This window comes from Pan troglodytes, chromosome 14 (assembly GCF_028858775.2).
Source record: "Pan troglodytes isolate AG18354 chromosome 14, NHGRI_mPanTro3-v2.0_pri, whole genome shotgun sequence".
NCBI lineage: Eukaryota > Metazoa > Chordata > Mammalia > Primates > Hominidae > Pan > Pan troglodytes.
In genome coordinates this window covers 10,252,082-10,274,569 of record NC_072412.2, presented here as the reverse complement: position 1 = coordinate 10,274,569, position 22,488 = coordinate 10,252,082, and the positions used below count along the sequence as shown (strand labels likewise).

Here is a 22,488-nt window from a genome sequence, read left to right as displayed (position 1 = left end):
ACAGCAGAGTAATAAGCCTCCCACTTTAGGCAATATATTTGTGATTGGTATGACTTTGTTCCCAGAGGGCAATTAGCAACACAATATTATGGCTATGTGTACAAGGAAAACTAATTTTTAAAATCTCCTTTAAAAAAACAGTTCCCAATCCTAACCAGTATCATGCACAGAATCCGTTTCCACCTCTTCACATGGAAGCAGCTCTGGGTGGACATCTAGAAAGTTGGATAACTATTTATCACACATGATCTGAAAAGTTTGCATTGCCATAGATAGGAATGAATTATCTGTTTATAAAGAAAAAAAAACAATAAAAATATGAACCAAGAAAGCACAGAAGGTAGTAACCACATTTAGATGTTTATCATGGAATCGTCTTTATAATCCATCTGTTACAATTCCACAGAGCAAATTACAAGTAATTGTGAAGTTTCCCCTCATTTTATAGGTTTGGTCTTATAAGGCATGCAACACAAATTTTAATTACTTTTCTTTTTGGTATTTGGATCTTAATTTGGTCAAGTGGCCACTGGGTAGATGATGGAGCCTCTTGAGACATACAGTCTTCTAGCTTTGTTGATGTGAATATTACTGTGTATTTTTCATTCATTTATTATTTTACAAGGCATGCTTCATTAAAAATATGTCAACATCTCATTGACAAATCACAAAATTTTAAAGGCAGAAGAAAAAAACAATTTATTTAAAACATTCCTGTGTAAAAGTAGTCACCACTCTTACTATTCTTCAAATATTTTTATTATATTTAAATGCAAGCCCAGTTTTATCTCGAGTGTCTGACCTTGATGATATTGTACACTTTAAACTTAGAAAAATTGAACTCTATTGGAAATTTCCTACAGATCAGCTTTTCTAGATGCCAAACACCTTGTTTCAGCCATCGTGATGACAGCAAATTGGGTTCTCAGGGATTCTGGCCTCTGGCATCATCTCAGTTGTTTATAATTGAAGTTGGCTCTGATGAGAACTCAGCTTAGATGCATGGTTGGACTGCTGGGCTTAAGGCTGGCCTGCCAGGAGGTTGCATTGAGCTGTAACTAGGCAAAGAAAGAAGGAGTTTATTGAGGCACTACTGACAATAGCAAAGACTTGGAACCAACCCAAATGTCCAACAATGATAGACTGGATTAAGAAAATGTGGCACATATACACCATGGAATACTATGCAGCCATAAAAATGATGAGTTCATGTCATTTGTAGGGACATGGATGAAGCTGGAAACCATCATTCTCAGCAAATTATCACAAGGACAAAAAACCAAACACTGCGTGTTCTCACTCATAGGTGGGAATTAAACAATGAGAACACATGGACACAGGAAGGGGAACAGCACACACTGGGGCCTGTTGTGGGGTGAGGGGCTAGGGGAGGGAAAGCATTAGGATATATACCTAATGTAAATGACGAATTAATGGGTGCAGCACACCAACATGTCACATGTATACATATGAAACAAACCTGCACGTTGTGCACATGTACCCTAGAACTTAAAGTATAACAAAAAAAGAAGGGGTTGGGCAAAATTACCAACAATCTTCAACTATGAATTTTTATGAGTAGGGGCTTCCCACACCATCAGGCACTCCAAGTTGGAGAAACAAGGGATGTTGAATTGAAAGTTTAATTTTTTAGGCTTGATAGATTAGGGAAGTTTTGGGTACATCTTTCCCACTCTAGAGCCCTCTCCCTAACTCACGGCCAATTTGGGACATGGGCTCAATGGAAAAGAGTACTGAGATCAATTCGAAATATCCATCATGAACATAGGAGGCAGGCATTCTGGCCAAGGGGTGCGTCTTCCCACTTTGTAATCCAGAGTGCGATTTCTTCTTGCTATCTGTCCCTCCATAAATAAGCGTTGGGTGAAGGACAAGCTAGTTACAATTGAGGATGGAATGAGATTCTAGCAGAATTGCAAAATGAACTGAGAGCCACGAAACTATTCCTCTGTGAACCAGCAGAGAGATCTGTGGAAAGCAAAGGAAGAGGAGCCAAGAGGCCAGATAACATTCCTGCTTCCCCTACATTGTGAGAGTGAAATTGTCAGCAACCTATATCAGTAATTAACCAGAGGCTTTTTAGAGAGTAAGACTTCTGATAGATACCTCAAGAGCTGAAGTTGCTCTTCAGTACTGCACAGAACCTGTGGACAGATTTTCATCATTATTCTCTTCTTCAACAGACAGATATTAAATTCAAGGCATAGTTCTAAACTATGCAGTCAATTACAAAAAATAATAATGAAGGGCATTAGCTGTGCCTCATAGGACGTTAAAACTCTAGCTGCTAAATGAGACAAATAGGGTTCCCACATCAAGTGCCTGGGCTCCTGTTATAACCTGGACTCTGTTTCCATTGGCTTCTCTTGTTTCTGTTTTGGTAAACCCATCATTTGGCTTAGTCCCTATCCTTGCCATGCTCACCCACCAGTAGGTGGACCTCCTTGACCATAACTTGGCATAGATCTTTGATTGTTTCTTTTCAAATGTTTTCTTACTTTAGAGCTGCAGTCAATTGTTGTTTGGACCATAAGACTCTGAGGCTGTGTGTGGTTGAAACTGTCTTGAGACTCAAAGAGCTATTGAGGAAGGGATTTGGTAGCTGAACTCTTTTGAAGATTTTCTCTGTCTCTCACACATCTGGGGCTGAATAGCTTAACTTTTAATTTCTACATCGATGATAGTTTAATAGGCATTCATGCAAATCAGTTCTGCTGGGAGTTATTATCCTTCTCCAATAACAAGTAATGCATTCCTTAAATTTAGTGTACGTATAAATTCTACATGGTAAGTGAAGCTGTCTTTATGAATTGCTGCTATAGATTATACTAGATTGTGTAGGTTTTAGTACAATCCAGGTAATTATCAAGCCTTTGTAATATTTTCAGGAAAGTGATCCTTTCACTTCAGTTTATGGAACTTGAAAATTTTTCAGTTGCCACCCACTAATTAGATAATAAACTTAATTCTATGTATCTGAATTTATTTTTCTATTTATAAATTTATCTGGATGCTTTCTCAAAGGTTTCTCACATTAAAAACCTATGGCTTTGTAAAATTAAAACAGAAGTAATAGGAATTGTGTTAAAAAACAGAATCAGGCCAAGCCTGGTGGCTTATGCCTGTAATGCCAACACTTAGGGAGGCCGAGGTGGGAGGATCATTTGAGGTCAGGAGTTCAAGACCAGCCTGGGCAACATGGCAAAACCCCACCTGTATTTTAAAAATGCACAAATTAGCTGGGCGTGGTGGTGAATGCGTCTAGTCCTAGCTACTCAGGAGGCTAAGGCAGGAGAATAGCTTGAACCCAGGAGGCTGAGGTTGCAGTGTGCCAAGATAGAGCCACTGCATTCCAGCCTTGGTGACAGAGTGAGATCCTGTCTTAAAAAAAAGAAAAAAAGAAAAGAAAAAGAAAAAAACCAGAATCATACAGTGAGAGAGATTGTATAGCCCTTTTAATTGTCCATTATGGATACATTTCTTTTTCTGTGTAATAGTTTATCAGCACGAAAATTTTCCTTTTCTGTGTAATAGTTTATCAGCATGAAAAAAAAAACAGTCACTGAACACTGATAATTTTCTTTCTCTCTCTCTCTCTTTTTTTTTCCTTTTTTTGGAGATGAAGTCTCACTCTGTCACCCAGGCTGGAGTGCAATGGCAACATCTCTGTTCACTGCAAGCTTCACATCCTGGGTTCAGGCGATTTTCCTGCCTCAGCCTCCCAAGTAGCTCGGATTCCAGGGACATCCCGTCATGCCTGGATAAGTTTTTGTATTTTCAGTAGAGACAGGGTTTCATCATGTTGGCCAGGCTGGTCTCAAACTCCTGACCTCAAATGATCTGCCCACCGTAGCCTCCCAAATTACTGGTGATAAGTTTCATTTAATGGTGTTCTACAAAGTGAGTTTAGGCAGTGAAAGGGCACATGTCGTCTATAGTTTACCAGAAAGTAGTACCGGTCACCAGCATTGAAGCGTACTCCTAACCCTGGAAAATTTCTTCAACAGCCAGAATTAATCTCAGATTTTGAGACTGGAGCAAAGACTAATTTGGTATGTGTTCATTCAGATTAGTAAATCTCCATGGTGTTCGAACTGTATAATATCAAATCTAAAATAAGTCAAGAGAGTTGGACAATATCTCATCTCTGAGAAAAAAATGCATTATTTTCAACAGATTTAAGGCTGAATTTAAAATCCAACTGCCTATTCCAGTGTATGTTTCTCTAGAATAAGGCCAAGCCCTACAAATTCTGGATAGTGTCCTCCAAGTTGTGTTTAAGTGATAATTGATAAATCTATGGTTTAGACACATATGGAATTCCACATAACTTTAGCTCCAGCCTTTGTGAGTAAAAATTGGCAGTGATCATGGCCTTAATGGAGGCATGTGGTTAATTGGAATTTTCAGTACCAAAAGTCTTCTTCCTACTAGTTTACCAGGGTACCCTATAATAGTATCCATAACTTATTGCCCACTTGTCTGCTTTGATTTCTTTTTTAAAAAGACAATTTTAAACTTAGAGGTTTTGTACCTCAAGTCACATATGTGGCACATTTATAAAATAATCATGCCTTTGCATATTTTTCCTTTGATATCTTAGCTGTAAATCCAAGTCATTTATGTTTTTAATTGCCACAAATATTGCACTGAAATAGAGCACTAGTTGCAAAAATGCCTGGTATAACATTTCTTCTTGTTCTTGAAAGTTATTTTAGTATCCCATGTTTAAGATATTCCTAGACAACTATATGTAACTATAATTATTTCTGTTAGGTAGAAACATCTTTGTGGTCAACATTTGTGAAGAGCCTTGCAAATAATAATATGCTTGAGTAGGAATAGTATTTTGCAAATATAGCCCTAAATAGAGCTACTGATTTTACCAAGTACTAAAGACTCCAAACTCTGTCTTTGTCTTTCAAATTTGGTTTATAGGAATATCTCATTACAATGAGCAAAAAGCCTATCTGATCATTAATGAGATAATTTTGACACTTCCAAATGACACAGCTAATTTGTAGTAGGTTTTTGAAGTGCAAATTACATGTTTCTGTTTAAATAATGACAGTAAAATATAGACACTATGTATTCACACTCTATATACACAACTAACTCCAACTTGTCTCTAGAAGAAAAGTTTAATTTTTCAGGTCTCATCCACAAAACTAAGTGTTAATAAGCTGTATCTTTATTCTCACTTGGAAGTAATTTCTTCTTAACCATTGTATAACACTGCTACAGTTTGTACGGAGATAAAATAACTCAAGGTGAGAAATCCAGTTATTTAAAGAAATCATTTTACCTTCAATCACTTTTAGGATATCTATGGTTTTAGAGTAAGGATGAAAATTTATAAACATTTGTTAAATTATGCAACTGTTTTTGAAGATGTTTCAAATTACATTTTCCTTATTTTACAACTAGTTTTCATGTATTCACAAATGAGACACATGAGAATTATTAATGCAAAAGCACAGCATATCAACAAAATTTATAATGTAAATAGATTAGTTAGGAAAGAATGTAATGAGTGAATTACCAAAGCTATTTTATTGGTTCCTAGATTTACCATAGAAGAAAATATAGCACCCTTATAAAAATTTTTCGGCACTGAGTCCATTTAAGGTCTATTTTGTATGCCGTAAGTTCTAAAAAATGTTATTGCCGGTAAAAATAGGGTGCCTATCTAAAATTGTCTTTTTAAAGGTTCTCTCTTATTCTTCTTCCCTTCCTATGTGTGCCCAGAATACTTTCATCATCTTGATTGGAACACTGTCTCTCTTTCTCAGAGGGTGTACATTTGTAGAAGGGAGAAAATATTTGTTAATTTTGCTTTCTATAAGATAAGGCCTCAATGGTTGAAGGTCAGTTAACAAACTTTTTTTTTTTTGTCTTCATACTATTATCTTGGAATTACCAACTGGCTTCTATTTAGATTTTGAATAATGAAAGAAAAGAACTAGCATTTGTTAGAACTTACTGTGTTCCAGAAACTTTATTGATGCCATTTCTTCTCATTATCACATTCATTCTTTCAATTAGTATTATTTTTTTCCATCTTAATAAGGTGGGACCAGAGGTTTTGTAATATCCACTAACCCACTGTGGATTTCATGGATTGCAAGAGGAAGAAAGCATGGTGGAACTCAGGTTTCTCTGATTCCAAATTCACATCCTTTCATGTCTCCATGAAAAATAGAAAAGATAAATTGGGCTCTATTCTAACAAGAGAAATACAATTTTCCATCAGTTAAATGAATAATTCTTTTTTTATTTTATTTTATTTTATTTTTATCATTATACTTTAAGTTTTAGGGTACATGTGCACATTGTGCAGATTAGTTACACATGTATACATGTGCCATGCTGGTGTACTGCACCCAGATACCTAAACGAATAATTCTTAAACCTCAAAAATAAAACGTAGCAAAACCTCAATTCAAGAGTAGACATAAAGGTTGTGACATAGGTAGCAGGGACATATGTCTAGTGACATAGATTTGCTATGCATATCTGACCAAAAATCTCCCTCATGATTTTCAAATCAGATGCATAACTACATTTAATGAGTTTCACGAATCATTAATATCAGGCTCTGAAAACAGGGTCATTAAAAATGATTAAGATTTTCAACAACAAAATCTTATCTAAATAGTAAGGAAATTATATTAGATGGCTCCATTCTCTGGGCGGTCTAGTTAACAATTCAACTTGTTCAAAGCTATAAAATATGGCAACTTAAAAAATTATGAAAGTTTTTCTAACTTTGTGCTTAAGGTAGTTGGCCATTCTTCGTCTTGGGAATAAGAAGGTTAGATTTTCTGTCGAAGCATTTTACTATTGCTTTTCAGTTTCCTTTTATGGAAAGTAGATAAAATTGCAATTTTTTAATTATAAATTTAAAGTCAAAATGGAGATAAGTATCTCCATTAATTAAGTAAAGATTAATTTTTTAAAAAATGGCATTTACTAAATTCTAATCAATCAATTGATTGACTATTTTTATCCCTGGCTCAATGTAACTCTCTTTTACATACTCTTGTCTTAATTCTAGTTTATGTCAACAATGTGTAATCATAGATGACCCTTTGCCATTTTGATCTCTCAGTTCTATGAACACCTTTGATCTAATGATAATGTTTTCCAACAGAAATATTTCTACTCAAACTTCTGAGATCAAATTTGTGGATTTAGTCTCACCCCAATCAATTCTTCAACTCTCAGGACACCAAATGGTGTCCTACAATTCAATTCAATCCTGAGACTATCTATCTGGAGATAGCATCAGATCCCAAAAGTTCAGGGTTCAGGCCCACAAGACTGCGCCCCCACCATTAGAGAGGAGTTGTGGGCCTCCCATACTCCTGACCAACTCTCTATAAATTAGGACTTCCATGGATTCCTTCCCCAGGTTCTATAATTTGCTAAGATGGCGCACAGAACCCAAGAAAGCACTTTGCTTACAGTTACTGTCTGATACAAATCAGGAACTGTCAAATAGAAGAGAGACATAGGGCCAGGTATGGTGAAAAGGGGCACAAAGCTGCCTTATGACCTCTAAGTATGTCACTGTATCACCCTCCCAGCACCTCAGAGGTGATGGAGGAGAGGGCTGACAGTTTCAACCATCTAGTTATGCCTTCATGTTTCTGATGTCCAGCACCCACCCTGAAGCTATACGGGTCTCCAGCCACCACTCATGTCATGTCAATAGCATAAACTCAGGTATGGCTAAGAGGGACTTATGACTAGTAAAGGATGGTCCTCTCATCTCTATCAGGAAATTTCAAGTTTTAGGAGCTCTGTACTGTGAACTGAGGAGGAAGACCAAATAGGACATACCCTAGACCAGTTGTGCTAACTACTGTGTGCCTCAAAATTGCCTACAGTTGTGTTACAATAAGAGATTGCTGAGGCCTGCTATTGGAATTTCAGATTTGGTAGATCTGGGGGGGTAACCTGAGAATATGCATTTCTAGTAAGTTCCCAGGTGATGCTGTTGCTGCTAGCACCGGGACCACACTTCCAGAGGGACTGAGTGAAGCATCGTCGTTACTTATAATAGCAACTTCTCTGTAGTCACAATTTCATTCATCCCATTCTCTGAGCTCCTCCTTTAATCATTCCCTTTCATACGCTGACATAAAATTTTTCAATCTCTCTGAGACCTCCAAACTATTATTTTATCATATTCACAATGACCCTTACCAACTTGATGTACTCTATTTCCTGTTCTCCTGCCTAAATTCCATGGCCAACCATTCCCAGGAAACTTCAACTTCCTTGTTTCTCTTTCACTTTGCTGAACCTAACCAGGAAAATAACCCTGGTTAGATCCAAATTTCCACCAAATCCCCACATATATTTGAGCAACTAGCTACATGGATCAAATTGAAAAATATCCCACTTGAAAATGAGAATCTCAGTGCTGCCTATCAATCAATCATACTACATATGCTCCAATCTATTCACTCTCTAATTTACCTAATTTTGTATCTTATTCTGTCTCTAATCCCTAACACTTCCCCAGAAATCCTCAATGTCTTTTTGGTTGTGCTTCCCTGAGAACATTGAATCATCCAAAGACAACTTCCACAGACTCCTGAAACCATTTAAACTCACTTTGCCATGTCTACACCCACATACTCTCCATTTTCACCTATTATTATCTGTGAAATAACTTGCCCCTATCTGTATATTGTCTGATGATGATTTCTATATTACATGTGAAGAAAATGAGAATAGGGTTACAGCTACTTTCTCATTATAGCATAGCTTAGAATCAAATCCATGCAGTCCACCACTGAAACTGGGGTTCCAAGTCAGTGTATTTGGAGAAGGAGAGCTAGTAGATAAATAAGGATGAAAAGATCCAGGATGAAGCTTCTGATGGAAGAAAAGGACATGTTTACTATTATGAACTCCTTGAAGTAGACCTTAAGCATTCTCATCTGGACAAATATACATTCATCCACTCCAGTGAGCTGATTAAGTTTTAGGATTTTAAGGGTCAGTGAACAATTATTCCTCACTCAGCAATTAAAGAAAGAATAAAATGAATATTATCTTGGAGAAGTTTAATTTAAAATATATTTGATTGATTTTTGGCAATTGTCTTCTATCAGATCATTACCAATCCATATGAGTTGGTAGGAAGGGAGAAAACCCAAAATTTAATCAGATGCCTGAAGTTAGGGAACATTTTATAACCAACCCAGGGGGAAAAATGCTCAAAAGGGGAAAGATGAGGACAGAAAATACACTTCAAAGATTTTAACTTTTTGACAAAATGTCAATTCTGTGCAAGAAAAACTGATTGTGTGAATATAACTGTCATTTACATCTGCCAATGTGTTCAGAAATATATAACATATAATTTTTTTAATAGTAGTTTGTTAACACAAAATTTATTCATCAAAATATCTAAAACATTCTAAAAATACTAAAAATTTTCAATTTAAATATTAAGCTAAACAGCTCTGTATGTATAAATAAGCTCAAACAAACGTGCATGCTCCCCAACAATAACACTGCTACAGATATTGACAGGTGGTTTTCATTTCATTTCATTTTATAATGGCAAATCTAGTTAAAACCCAGATTCTGGGCTGGGCACAGTGGCTCACGTCTGTGATCCCAGCACATTGAGAGGCTGAGGCAGGCAAATGACAAGGTCAACAGATCGGGACCATCCTGGCCAACATGGCGAAACCCCATCTCTAATAAAAAAAATACAAAAGTTAGCTGGGCATTGTGGCACGTGCCTGTAGTCCCAGCTACTTGGGAGGCTGAGGCAGGAGAATCACTTGGACCTGGGAGGCAGAGGTTGCATGAGCCGCGACTGTGCCACTGTACTTCAGCCTGGTAACAGAGAGAGACTCCATCTCAGAACAAAACAAAACAAAACAAAAACACAAAACAAAACCCCAGATTCTGAACTGACTCTCACAATAAGGATCTCAATTGCTTCAAAGAGAATAAAATACCTAGAAATCCAACTTACAAGGGATGTGAAAGACCTCTTCAAGGAGAACTACAAACCACTGCTCAATGAAATAAGATACAAACAAATGTAAGAACCTTCCATGCTCATGGGTAGCAAGAATCAATATTGTGAAAATGGCCATACTGCCCAAGGTAATTTATAGATTCAATGCCATCCCCATCAAGCTACCAATGACTTTCTTCACAGAATTGGAAGAAAACTACTTTAAAGTTCATATGGAATGAAAAAAGAGCCTGCATTGCCAAGTCAATCCTAAGCCAAAAGAACAAAGCTGGAGGAACCACGCTGCCTGACTTCAAACTATACTACAAGGCTACAGTGACCAAAACAGCATGGTACTTGTACCAAAAGAGAGATAGAGGCCAATGGAACAGAACAGAGCCCTCAGAAATAATGCCACGTGTCTACAACTATCTGATCTTTGACAAACCTGACAAAAACAAGAACTAGGGAAAGGATTCCCTATTTAATAAATGGTTCTGGGAAAACTGGCTAGCCATATGTAGAAAGCTGAAACTGGATCCCTTCCTTACACCTTATACAAAAATTAATTCAAGATGGATTAAAGACTTACATGTTAGGCCTAAAACCATAAAAAACCCTAGAAAAAAACTAGGCAATACCATTCGGGACATAGGCATGGGCAGGGACTTCATGTCTAAAACACCAAAAGCAATGGCAACAAAAGACAAAATTGATAAATGGGATCTAATTAAACGAAAGAGCTTGTGCACAGCAAAAGAAAGCACCATCAGAGTGAACAGGCAACCTACAGAATGGGAGAAAAGTTTTGCAATCTACTCATCTGACAAAGGGCAAATATCCAGAATCTACAATAAACTCCAACAAATTTACAAGATAAAAGCAACCCCATCAAAAAGTGGGCAAAGGATATGAACAGACACTTCTCAAAAGAAGACATTTATGCAGCCAAAAAACACATGAAAAACTGCTCACCATCACTGGCCATCAGAGAAATGCAAACCAAAACCACAATGAGATACCATCTCACACCAGTTAGAATGGCGATCATTAAAAAGTCAGGAAACAACAGGTGCTGGAGAGGATGTGGAGAAATAGGAACACTTTTACACTGTTGATGGGACTGTAAACTAGTTCAAACATTGTGGAAGTCGGTGTGGCGATTCCTCAGGGATCTAGAACTATAAATACCATTTGACCCAGCCATTCCATTACTGGGTATATACCCAAAGGATTATAAATCATGCTGCTCTAAAGACACATGCACACGTATGTTTATTGTGGCACTATTCACAGTAGCAAAGACTTGGAACCAACCCAAATGTCCAACAATGATAGACTGGACTGAGAAAATGTGGCACATATACACCATGGAATACTATGCAGCCATAAAAAATGATGAGTTCATGTCCTTTGTAGGGACATGGATGAAGCTGGAAACCATCATTCTCAGCAAACTATCACAAGGACAAAAAACCAAACAGCACATGTTCTCACTCATAGGTGGGAATTGAACAATGAGAACACATGGACACAGGAAGGGGAACATCACACACTGGGGACTGTTGTGGGGTGGGGAGAGGGGGGAGGGATAGCATTAGAAGATATACCTAATGTTAAATGACGAGTTAATGGGTGCAGCACAACAGCATGGCACATGTATATGTATGTAAGAAACCTGCACGTTCTGCACATGTACCCTAAAACTTAATGTATAATAATAATAATTTAAAAAAAGAAATGAAAACATATGTCCACACACACACAAACAAGAAAAAAATAAGGATCTCAAAGAGGTCAATATGTATATAATCTATTCTTAAATAAAATTTTTCTCCAATTGTTTATTGAAATATCACACAGGCTCTGACTTTGTTTATACCCTTAAAAAGTATGTAGATTTATGTGTAGCTTTTGTAAAGTGAAAGCTCAGAATGTCTACTCTGTTCTGGTACCACTTTAGTTTAATTGTTGGAAAATATTTAATAAAAATGAATTACTCAACAAGTGGAAAATTTGAACTTTGCATACTAAATTTTTACTTCATATTATCAACTCTTGAAAAATAAGTGTGTATATTAGAAATGACACTCATTTGACTATACCATAATATATTTCAGACTTTTTATCTTCAGCTACAGAATTTCTCCATCCTTTGAATTATGTTAGCGGGCTTTAGTTGGCCAGTATTGGTGATTCGCCTCCACTAATTCACAACTCTATTATCTTACCCCCAGGGATGCATTTCCATAGTTCTGCCTTGTTATGAGTGTCATTTTTTTCTTCTGTTTTGTTGACTGCCATTCAAATAGTTTTGGCTTTATCAGAGACTCTCACTTTATTGTTTGTCACCCCCTCTTTTTTTAGCTTCTCATAATTTACTGTATTATATCTGCCTGGGCTTTTGGTTCCTTTACAGATTTGTTTCACTTTATTTTTAGCTTATGATACTTCTAAAGTCTGTACCCTTTTAATTTTCACTTGCTTCATCATCACATTCTTGTGTTTTGTTTTCATTTCAAAATACCAGAAAGTAGGATGTCTCAGCATCTTGGTGAGTGGAATAGTTTAGTTATAATAGAAAAAAAAAACCCATACTTTTTGTGAGCTATCTGTTTCTAAGTAAAAATTTTATATATAAATTCTTGAAAAAAAAATCTTAAACTTCTAAGGGATTGAATGACATTTTAAAATCATTCTATACAACAATGGGTGCAAAATTTGTATTCCTCTACTCAAGAGAAATAATGAACATTTGTTATTAGTTTACTAACATCTAAATGTTAATGTATTCAATTATATATTATTAAAACTTATATGAAGCTTAAGAGGTGGAAAAGTATAAAACAAACAAGTGTATAATTTACCTTTATTAGTATGAAACATCTTTTTCTCTCATGAAAATAAAGATTAACCAGTGGTGTGCTGGGGCGGGAGGGGTGTGTTGGAGGGAGAAAAGCCATGATTTGCCAATTTCAGCACGAAACTGAAAATGGTTATTAATCTTTACTAGCTCCAGATATCTTTTAACATATATTGAAATCTACGATCCTTAAAAAGAAAACATATATACAGATTTTGACAAAACTTTGCAGTTCCACTCATGGATCCTTGTATAAGAATCCCTTTTATATGTGTGTTTGCAATTTAAAGAGTTCAGACTTTATGATTCACAGGTGACAATTAATGATTTAAAATCAACACTTAGGCTTTTATAATTTGGGAGTCAGGTGTTTAACTTCTGTAGTAGTAACTGCTTCTTCTCTGAGAAACTTAGGAGCTAAGACCAGGGAAATATCCCTTGGTGTGCAACACACCTCTTCTTTCTGAACATATCGTATAAGAAGTTAACTTTGTCTCTAAGTTTATATGACTTTTGAATTTGCAGTTACTAGCTATTTTCTTTTGGAACTGTAGGACTTGGAGAACTTTCCCTCTACCCTGTGAAGGTATGATAACTGAGTCTATGAAATAAATGGATAACAGGCATGTCAAAAGAAGAAAAGGTATACACATTTATTACGCGCATGGGGGAATCACAGGAAAGAAAAGTGGAATCAAAAACAAAACAAAAAACAAACAAACAAAACACCAGCAAGAAAAAACCCCAGTGAGATTTGGGAGCTTATAGGGAAGGCAGGAGGAAGAATGTAGGAAACTTAGGGGGGAGCAAATGACTTTTGGGAAAGATGACCAGACCCTTAGGACAATAGATGATAGTTTGTGGCAGTCTGTCTTGGTGTGGTATGGACCCTTAGTCTTGTCTCCTGTGATATAAGGAGTCAATTTTCCCTGGCTGATGAAACTCCTAGGAAGGAGATGAATGTCTTTGTGCTGACAAGACAGTATCTTGAAGCTTCGTTTTCCAATTCAGTTCTAAATCTGCAGTATATAAAAATCTCCTCATCATGCTTTGGATGTTATGGCAGATAAATGGTATCTTTACAAAAATACATTCATTCTGGTATTGAAAGTTCCTTTTGGAGGATCTCTCTTGAGGAACGTAAAGGGAGTGCAGCGAAAGCATGTCCCGCGTTTGTTGTTTTTCAAATATTTTCAGTTCGATGTAATCAGTACACTAAAGCAATCCATTTAGGACTGGCATTTCCTGAACACCTTCAGAACTCTTTTTATCCCATGTTATTTCTATGAGATCACGTGATTTAAGAACAACTTTTACTTGCCACTTACATATATATTGAAAAGGCAAACTTTCCTTTCATAGTTTGCTAATTTTGGCAAAGTACTTTAACAAAAGTTAAATTGAGTAAGTGAAATTTTCTGTTCTATTGTTTTGAAAACAATTCTAGAAACTGTCCTTGTAAGAACAGCAAAAAGAGAAAAAGATAATTCTCAACTGCTGCTTCAACCATTCTTTGTTTAACAATGTATCTAATTAAAAGGCAAAACTCTCTATTTCAGGTTTATATATATCAATTGCTTGATTAGAAAGTAAATTATTTACCCCATATAATCTGGTGTCAAAACACTTATAATAAAATTACTTTGATTTTATTGCTTATAAGTTTGTGAATTTAAATCTCAACTTACAGTGATGAATTTATTTGCTTTGTGCTGACAAGACAGTATGTTGAAGTTTTGTTTTCCAACTCAGTTCTAAATCTTCAGTGTATCAAAATCTCCTCATTATGCTTTGGATGTTATGGTACATAAATGGTATCTTCACAAAGATGCATTCATTCTGGTACTGAAAGTGCCTACTTAAAGTTCTGCATGAACAGTTTTATTGAAAAAATATGTAGACAAGCCATTAATCATACACAGTGACTTGGAACAAATTCTTACAAGAAGCATAGCATGTCTTCCATTAAATGTATACATTTTCTAAAAAGTTACTGAAAGTCTTCCTGAGGTTAAACAATAAATCTTTTAAATTTAACCACTGTGCTCCCTCAAAGGTAATTTTTTTCTTTATTACACTCACTTAGGGGATACAGTCAGATCTCAGCCTACCTTAAACAACTAGGCAGTATTTTTAGTGCACTTTTCTGTGTGTTAAAAAGCTAGTTGTCAAGAATAAGTTGCTCAGTTATCTTCCTCAATTACTTTTTATTTTGTTTTGTAATTATTATCCTATTTTGGCTTTCCTTTAGAATTGTGAAATATCTTGAATCAGAAATTGCAGAGAATATATAAATGAGTAAGAATGCACTCTTCAATCAAGCTAGATCTCGAAAGTGTTTTGTTGTAGTTTATACCTTGAATTCGAAGGCCATTCTATACAAGGCACTTGAAAAATTTTCAAGCTCTTATATTTCATAATAATACAGAATTTATTGTTGTTTTATTTGCAAGGAGATAGACCAGACAAAATATCACTTTATTTTTTACAGTGTTGACTTTGATATTCTAAACTTGTCAGTTTGTACAGATTAATGTAGACTCCGTACATGTAAAATTCACTATGATTTTTTTTCTGGTATGAGAGTCCAAACAAATAGTAACTACATACCCAAACAGGTAAAGTAAAAATATACAATAGCTTGACAAAAAAAAAAGAAGAAGAAAAAAGAAACCCCTATACATTCCTTAACATTCTTAAACCCTGAGGACCATATTGGATTCAAAAGAAACATTTCTGGTGGCAGGGAAAGGGCTAAAAAGCTAAAGTATATAATAAGTAAATTCCTCATTGCTATAAAATATATGACCAGCATGACATTTTAATACATGTTCAAGTTTTCTGAAAAAAGTTCTAGGATAATAGGATTTCAACTTTTGATTCTGCAGATATCATTCTCGTGATTGGTATGGGAGAATCATCCTCTTCATGTATTAGTGGATTCAAATGAAAAAAAAATCAGGCAGCTAGTTCCTTTCCAAGAAGCCTTAGAGATTGTTGTACATAAAAATATGAGCCATATTTCTGATTCAAATTGTAGAGAATTCTCCTTATTCCCTCTTCTGCATAAAATTATGCACTGGCACTCTGCTCTCCAGACAAGTAAAACTTCTTACCTGCTATCATTTGAGATACCCAAGACTCAGAACATATTATCTCCTAGTTGAAAGTCCCAACAAACTTCTCAGGACAAAAACAACAAAAACTTAAATACACAGAGATAGAGTATAAAACAGTGGTTACCAGGGGCTGGGGGTGAGAAGAGAAAATGGAGATACAGAATTCAAAGGATGCAAAGTTGTAGATATGTAGAATTAACACGTTGAGGGATATAATGTACAACATGAGGACTGTAGGTATTAATATTTATTGTATTTGGCATTTAACTAAAAGGGTAGTTTGTAGGTACCCTTTCCTCACACACATATCCAAAAGAAACGTAACTGAGATTTTCAAAGGGAATGCTTCCAGGTTTTGCCCATTAAGTATGATATTGGCTGTGGGTTTGTCATAAATAGCTCTTATTATTTTGAGATACGTCCCATCAATATCTAATTTATTGAGAGTTTTTAGCATGAAAGTTGTTGAATATTGTCAAAGGCCTTTTCTGCATCTATTGAGATAATCATATATTTTTTGTCGTTGGTTCTGTTTATATGATGGATTATATTTATTGATTTGTGTATGTTGAGCCAGCCTTGCATCCCAGGGATGCAGCAGATTTGATCATGGTGGATAAGCTTTTTGATTTGCTGCTGGATTCGGTTTGATAGTATTTTATTGAGGAATTCTGCACTCCACTTCACTCCACTCCACTGCATTCCATTCCATTCCACTCCATTCCATTCCATTCCATTCCACTCCCTTCCATTCTACTTCACTCCATTCCGCTCCACTCCAGTCCAATACACTCCATTCCATTCCATTCCATTTCTTTCCAATCCATTCCATTCCATTTTATTTCGTCAGGATCTCACTCCATCACCCAGGCTGGAGTGCAGTGGCACAATCTCAGCCCACATTTCATTTGACCGTTTCCTTCCATTCCACTCCATTCCATTCCATTCCATTTCATTAAATTCAATTCCATTTCATTCTATTCCAAACCACTCTACTCCACTCTACTCCACTGCATTCCTTTCCATTACATTTCATTCCATTCCTCTTCATTCCACTCCAATCCACTCCTCTCCAAACCACTACACTCCATTCCATTCCATTCATTTTCATTCCATTCCATTCCATTCCACTCTAATCCCTTCAATTCCTTTCCTTAGACAGGATCTCACTCTGTCACCCAGGACGGAGTGCAGTGGCACAATCTCAGCTCACATTTCATTTCACCATTATATCCCATTCCATTCCATTCTATTCCATTCCATTCCATTCCACTCCACTCGTCTCAACTCCAATCCACTCCACTCCATTCCACTCCATGCCATTCCACACCTCTCCATTCCACTCCATTCCATTCCAGTCCACTCCATTCCACTCCATTCCATTCCACTCCATTCCACTCCACTCCACTCCACTCCACTCCACTCCACTCCACTCCACTGCATTCCACTGCATTCCATTCCATTCCAATCCATTCCATTCTACTCCATTACAATCAATTCCACTACATTCCGTTCCACTCCAGTCCACTCCACTCCACTCCACTCCATTCCACTACTCTACACTCCAATACACACCACTCCATTCCATTCCATTCCAATCCATTCCATTCCATTCCAATCCATTCCATTCTATTCCAATACACTCCACTCCATTCCATTCCACTCCATTCAATTCCATTTCACTCCACTCCACTCCATTCCACACCACTCCACTCCACTCCATTCCACACCACTCCACTCCACTCCATTCCATTCCACTCCACTCCAATCCACTCCACTCTACTCCATTCCACTCCACTGCACTCCACTCCAATCCATTCCAACCCAGGCCATTCCATTCTATTCCACTCTATTCCATTCCACTCCATTCCTCTCGACTCCATTGCATTCCACTCCACGCCACTCGAATCCACTCTACTCCATTCTATTGCATTCCGCTCCACTCCACTCCACTCCAATCCACTCCACTCCATTCCATTTGATTCCATTCCACTCCATTCCATTCCATTCCATTACATTCCACTCCATTCCATTACATTCCATTCCACTCCATTCCATACCATTACTTTTCACCCCATGCCACTCCATTCCACTCCACTCCATTCAACTCCACGACATTCCATTCCATTCCATTACTGTCCACTCCATTCCACACTACTCCATTCCATTCCACTACACTCAATTACACTCCGTTCCACTCGATTCCGTTCCAATCCACACCACACCACTCCACTCCATTCCATTCCATTCCACTCCCCTCCATTACACTCTATTCCACTCCATTCCATTCCATTCCACTCCATTCAATTCCATTTCACTCCACTCCACTCCATTCCACACCACTCCACTCCACTCCACTCCATTCCACACCACTCCACTCCATTCCATTCCGCTCCACTCCAATACACTCCACTCTACTCCATTCCACTCCACTGCACTCCACTCCAATCCATTCCAACCCAGGCCATTCCATTCTATTCCACCCTATTCCATTCCACTCCATTCCTCTCGACTCCATTGCATTCCACTCCACGCCACTCCAATCCACTCTACTCCATTCCATTGCATTCCGCTCCACTCCACTCCACTCCAATCCACTCCACTCCATTCCATTTGATTCCATTCCACTCCATTCCATTCCATTCCATTCCACTCCATTCCATTCCATTCCATTCCATTACATTCCATCCCACTCCATTCCATACCATTAATTTTCACCCCATGCCACTCCATTCCACTCCACTCCATTCAACTCCACGACATTCCATTCCATTCCATTACTGTCCACTCCATTCCACACTACTCCATTCCATTCCACTACACTCAATTACACTCCATTCCACTCGATTCAGTTCCAATCCACACCACACCACTCCACTCCATTCCATTCCATTCCATTCCATTCCACTCCCCTCCATTACACTCTATTCCACTCCATTCCATTCCATTCCACTCCATTCAATTCCACTCCAATCCATTCCACTCCTTCCCACTCCAATATATTCCATTCCACTCCACTCCACTCCATTCCATTCCACTACACTCCACTCAATTCCACTCCATTACACACCACTGCATTCCATTCCACTCCATTCCATTCCATTCCATTCCACACCATTCCATTCCACTCCACTTCACTCCATTCCACTCCATTCCCCTCCATTCCATTCCACTCCCTTTCACTCCATTCCATTCCACTCCACTGCACTCCATTTCACTACAATCCATTCCACCCCATTCCATTCCATTCCTTTACGTTCCACTGCATTCCATTGCACTCCACTACATTCTATTCCACTACCCTTTTTTCCAATCCATTCCACTCCTTTCATTCCACTCCACTCCACTGCAGTCCATTCCATTCCATTCTATTCCATGTCATTGCTTTCCATTCCATTCCACTCCACTTCATTCCACGCCATTGAATTCCATGGCATTCCATTTCATTCCACTCCATTCCATTCCTTTCAATTCCATTCCAATCCACTAGACAAAATTCCATTACATTCCCTTCCATTCCGCTCCATTCCGTTCCACTCCACTTCATTCCATTCCACTCCACTCCAAATTATTCCATTCCATTCTATTCCACTCCATTCCATTCCACTCCAGTCAACTCCACTCCACTCAACTCCATTCCACTCCTCGCCACTCCAACACACACCACTCCATTCCATTCCATTTCAATCCGTTCCATTCCACTCTATTCCAATACACTCCACTCCATTCCATTCCACTCCATTCAATTCCATTTCACTCCACTCCACTCCACTCCATTCCACACCACTCCACTCCACTCCACTCCAATCCACTCCACTCCACTCCATTCCACTCCTCTCCACTCCTATCTATTTCAACCCAGGCCATTCCATGCCATTCCACTCTATTCCATTCCACTCCATTCCTCTCAACTCCTTTCCATTCCACTCCATGCCACTCCAATGCACTCTACTCCACTCCATTGCATTCCGCTCCACTCCACTCCACTCCAGTCCACTCCACTCCATTCCATTAAATTCGATTCCATTCCATTCCATTCCACTGCATTCCATTCCATTCCATTCCATTCCATACCATTAAACTTCACCCCATGCCACTCCATTCCACTCCACTCCATTCAACTCCACGACATTCCATTCCATTCCATTCCTGTCCATTCCATTCCACACTACTCCATTCCATTCCACTCCACTCAATTACACTCCATTCCACTCGATTAAGTTCCACTCCACATCACACCATTCCACTCCTGTCCACTCCATTCCATTCCATTCCATTCCATTCCACTCCATTACACTCCATTCCACTGCATTCCATTCCATTCCATTCCACTCCACTCCATTCCACTCCTTTCCACTGCATTATATTATATTCCACTCCACTCCACTCCATTCCACTCCATTCCACTCCATTGCACTCCATTCCATTCCATTCCACTCCATTCCATTCCACTCCACTCCATTCCACTCCTTTCCTCTCAATTATGTTATATTCCACTCCACTCCTCTCCACTCCACTCCATTGCTTTCCACTACTCTCCACTCAATTCCACTATTACACACCAGTGCATTCCATTCCATTCCACTCCATTCCCTTCCATTCCATTTGATTCCACTCCATTCCATTCCACTCCATTCCATTCCACTCCACTCCATTCCACTCCTTTCTACTCAATTATGTTATATTCCACTCCACTCCTCTCCACTCCACTCCATTGCTTTCCACTACTCTCCACTCAATTCCACTATTACACACCACTGCATTCCATTCCATTCCATTCCATTCCACTCCATTCCCTTCCATTCCATTTGATTCCACTCCATTCCATTCCATTCCACTCCAATCCTTTCCACTTTATTGCGTTCCATACCACTCCATTACACTCCTCTCCACTCCATTCCACTCCATTACAGTCCTCTCTACTCCATTCCACTTCACTCCAATCCACTCCAATCCACTCCACTCCATGACACTCCATTCCACTCCACTCCTCTCCACTCCATTCCACTCCACTGCACTCCAAACCACTCCAATCCCCTCCATTCCACTCCACTCCATTCCACTCCACTCAATTTCATTACACTCCACTCCATTCAACTCTACTCCGTTCCGTTCCATTCCATTCCATTCCATTCCATTTCAATCCATTCAAATCCATTCCATTCCATTCCATTCCTTTCTAGTCCATTCCAGCCCACTCTAATAAATTCCATTCCCCTCGACTCCTTTCCACTCTATTCCACTCCATTCTATTTAACCCCACTCCACAACACTCCACTACTCTCCACTCCACTACACTCCACTCCATTCCATTAAATTCCATTCCTTTCTAGTCCATTCCAGCCCACACTAATCCATTCCATTCCCCTCCACTCCATTCCACTCTGTTCCACTCCATTCTATTTAACCCCACTCCACAACACTCCACTACTCTCCACTCCACTCCACTCCATTCCATTCAATTCCATTCAACTCCATTTCATTTCATTCCACTCCACTCAACTCCACTCCATTCCACTCCAGGACATTACATTCCACTCAACTCTATTCCATTTCGCTCCACTCCATTAAACTCCATTCAATTCCAGTCGTCTCCACTCTACTGCATTCCACTCCACTCCATTCAATTCTACTCCATTCCACACCACTCCATTCCTTTCTATTCCTTTCCTTTCCATTCCACTGCATTCCTTTCCATTCCATTCCACTCCACTCCAATCCATTCTGCTCCAATAACTCCACTCCATTCAGCTCCACTCCATTCGACTCCACTCCATTCCACTCCTGTCCACTCCATTCCTCCCACTCCACTCCATTCCACTCAAATCTACTCCATTCCACTCCACTCCATTCCATTTTACTCCACTCCACTCCATTCAACTCCACTCTACTACTTTCCATTCCACTCCATTCCACTCCACTTCTTTCTACTGCACTCCATTCCACTCCACTAAAACCCATTCCACTCCAATCCACTCCATTCCACTCCACTCCATTACTTTCAACTCCACTCCACTCCTTTCAACCCCAATCCACTCCATTCCATTCCACTCCACTCCACTCCATTCCACTGCACTCCACTCCATACCACTACACTCCATTCCACTCTGCTTCATTCCACTCCAGTCAATTCCAATCCAATCCATTCCTTTGCGTCTACCTCCACTCCACTCCATTCCAATACACACCATTCTACTCCATGCCCCTCCACTCCATTTGATCCCAATCCATTCCATTCCATCTCACTGCATTCCATTCCATTCCAATCCACTCAACTCCACTCCACCCCATTCCACTCCATTTCACTCCTGTCAATTCCATTGCATTCCAATCAACTCCATTACATTCCAAACCACTACACTCCATTCCACTCGATGTCACTCCATTCAATTCCATTCCACTGCATTCCATTCCACTCCACTCCATTCCACTCCCTTCCATTCCATTCCATTCCATTCCACTGCATTCTATTCCACTCAACTCCATTCCAATCC

The 22,488-nt window shown here is 38.5% G+C and overlaps 1 long non-coding RNA gene across 1 annotated transcript in view; it reads right to left on the bottom strand.

Annotated features, from left to right (window-relative positions):
* Positions 1–724: 724 nt before the first annotated feature.
* LOC134808104 (uncharacterized) overlaps positions 725–22,488 on the bottom strand; it is a 130,272-nt gene continuing 108,508 nt past the window's right edge. The window contains exons 3-4 of the long non-coding RNA XR_010150337.1: positions 2,128–2,165; positions 725–1,058 (exon numbers count right to left, since the gene is read on the bottom strand). This is a non-coding gene — a long non-coding RNA (uncharacterized LOC134808104). The remainder of the gene's footprint in view (positions 1,059–2,127; positions 2,166–22,488) is intronic.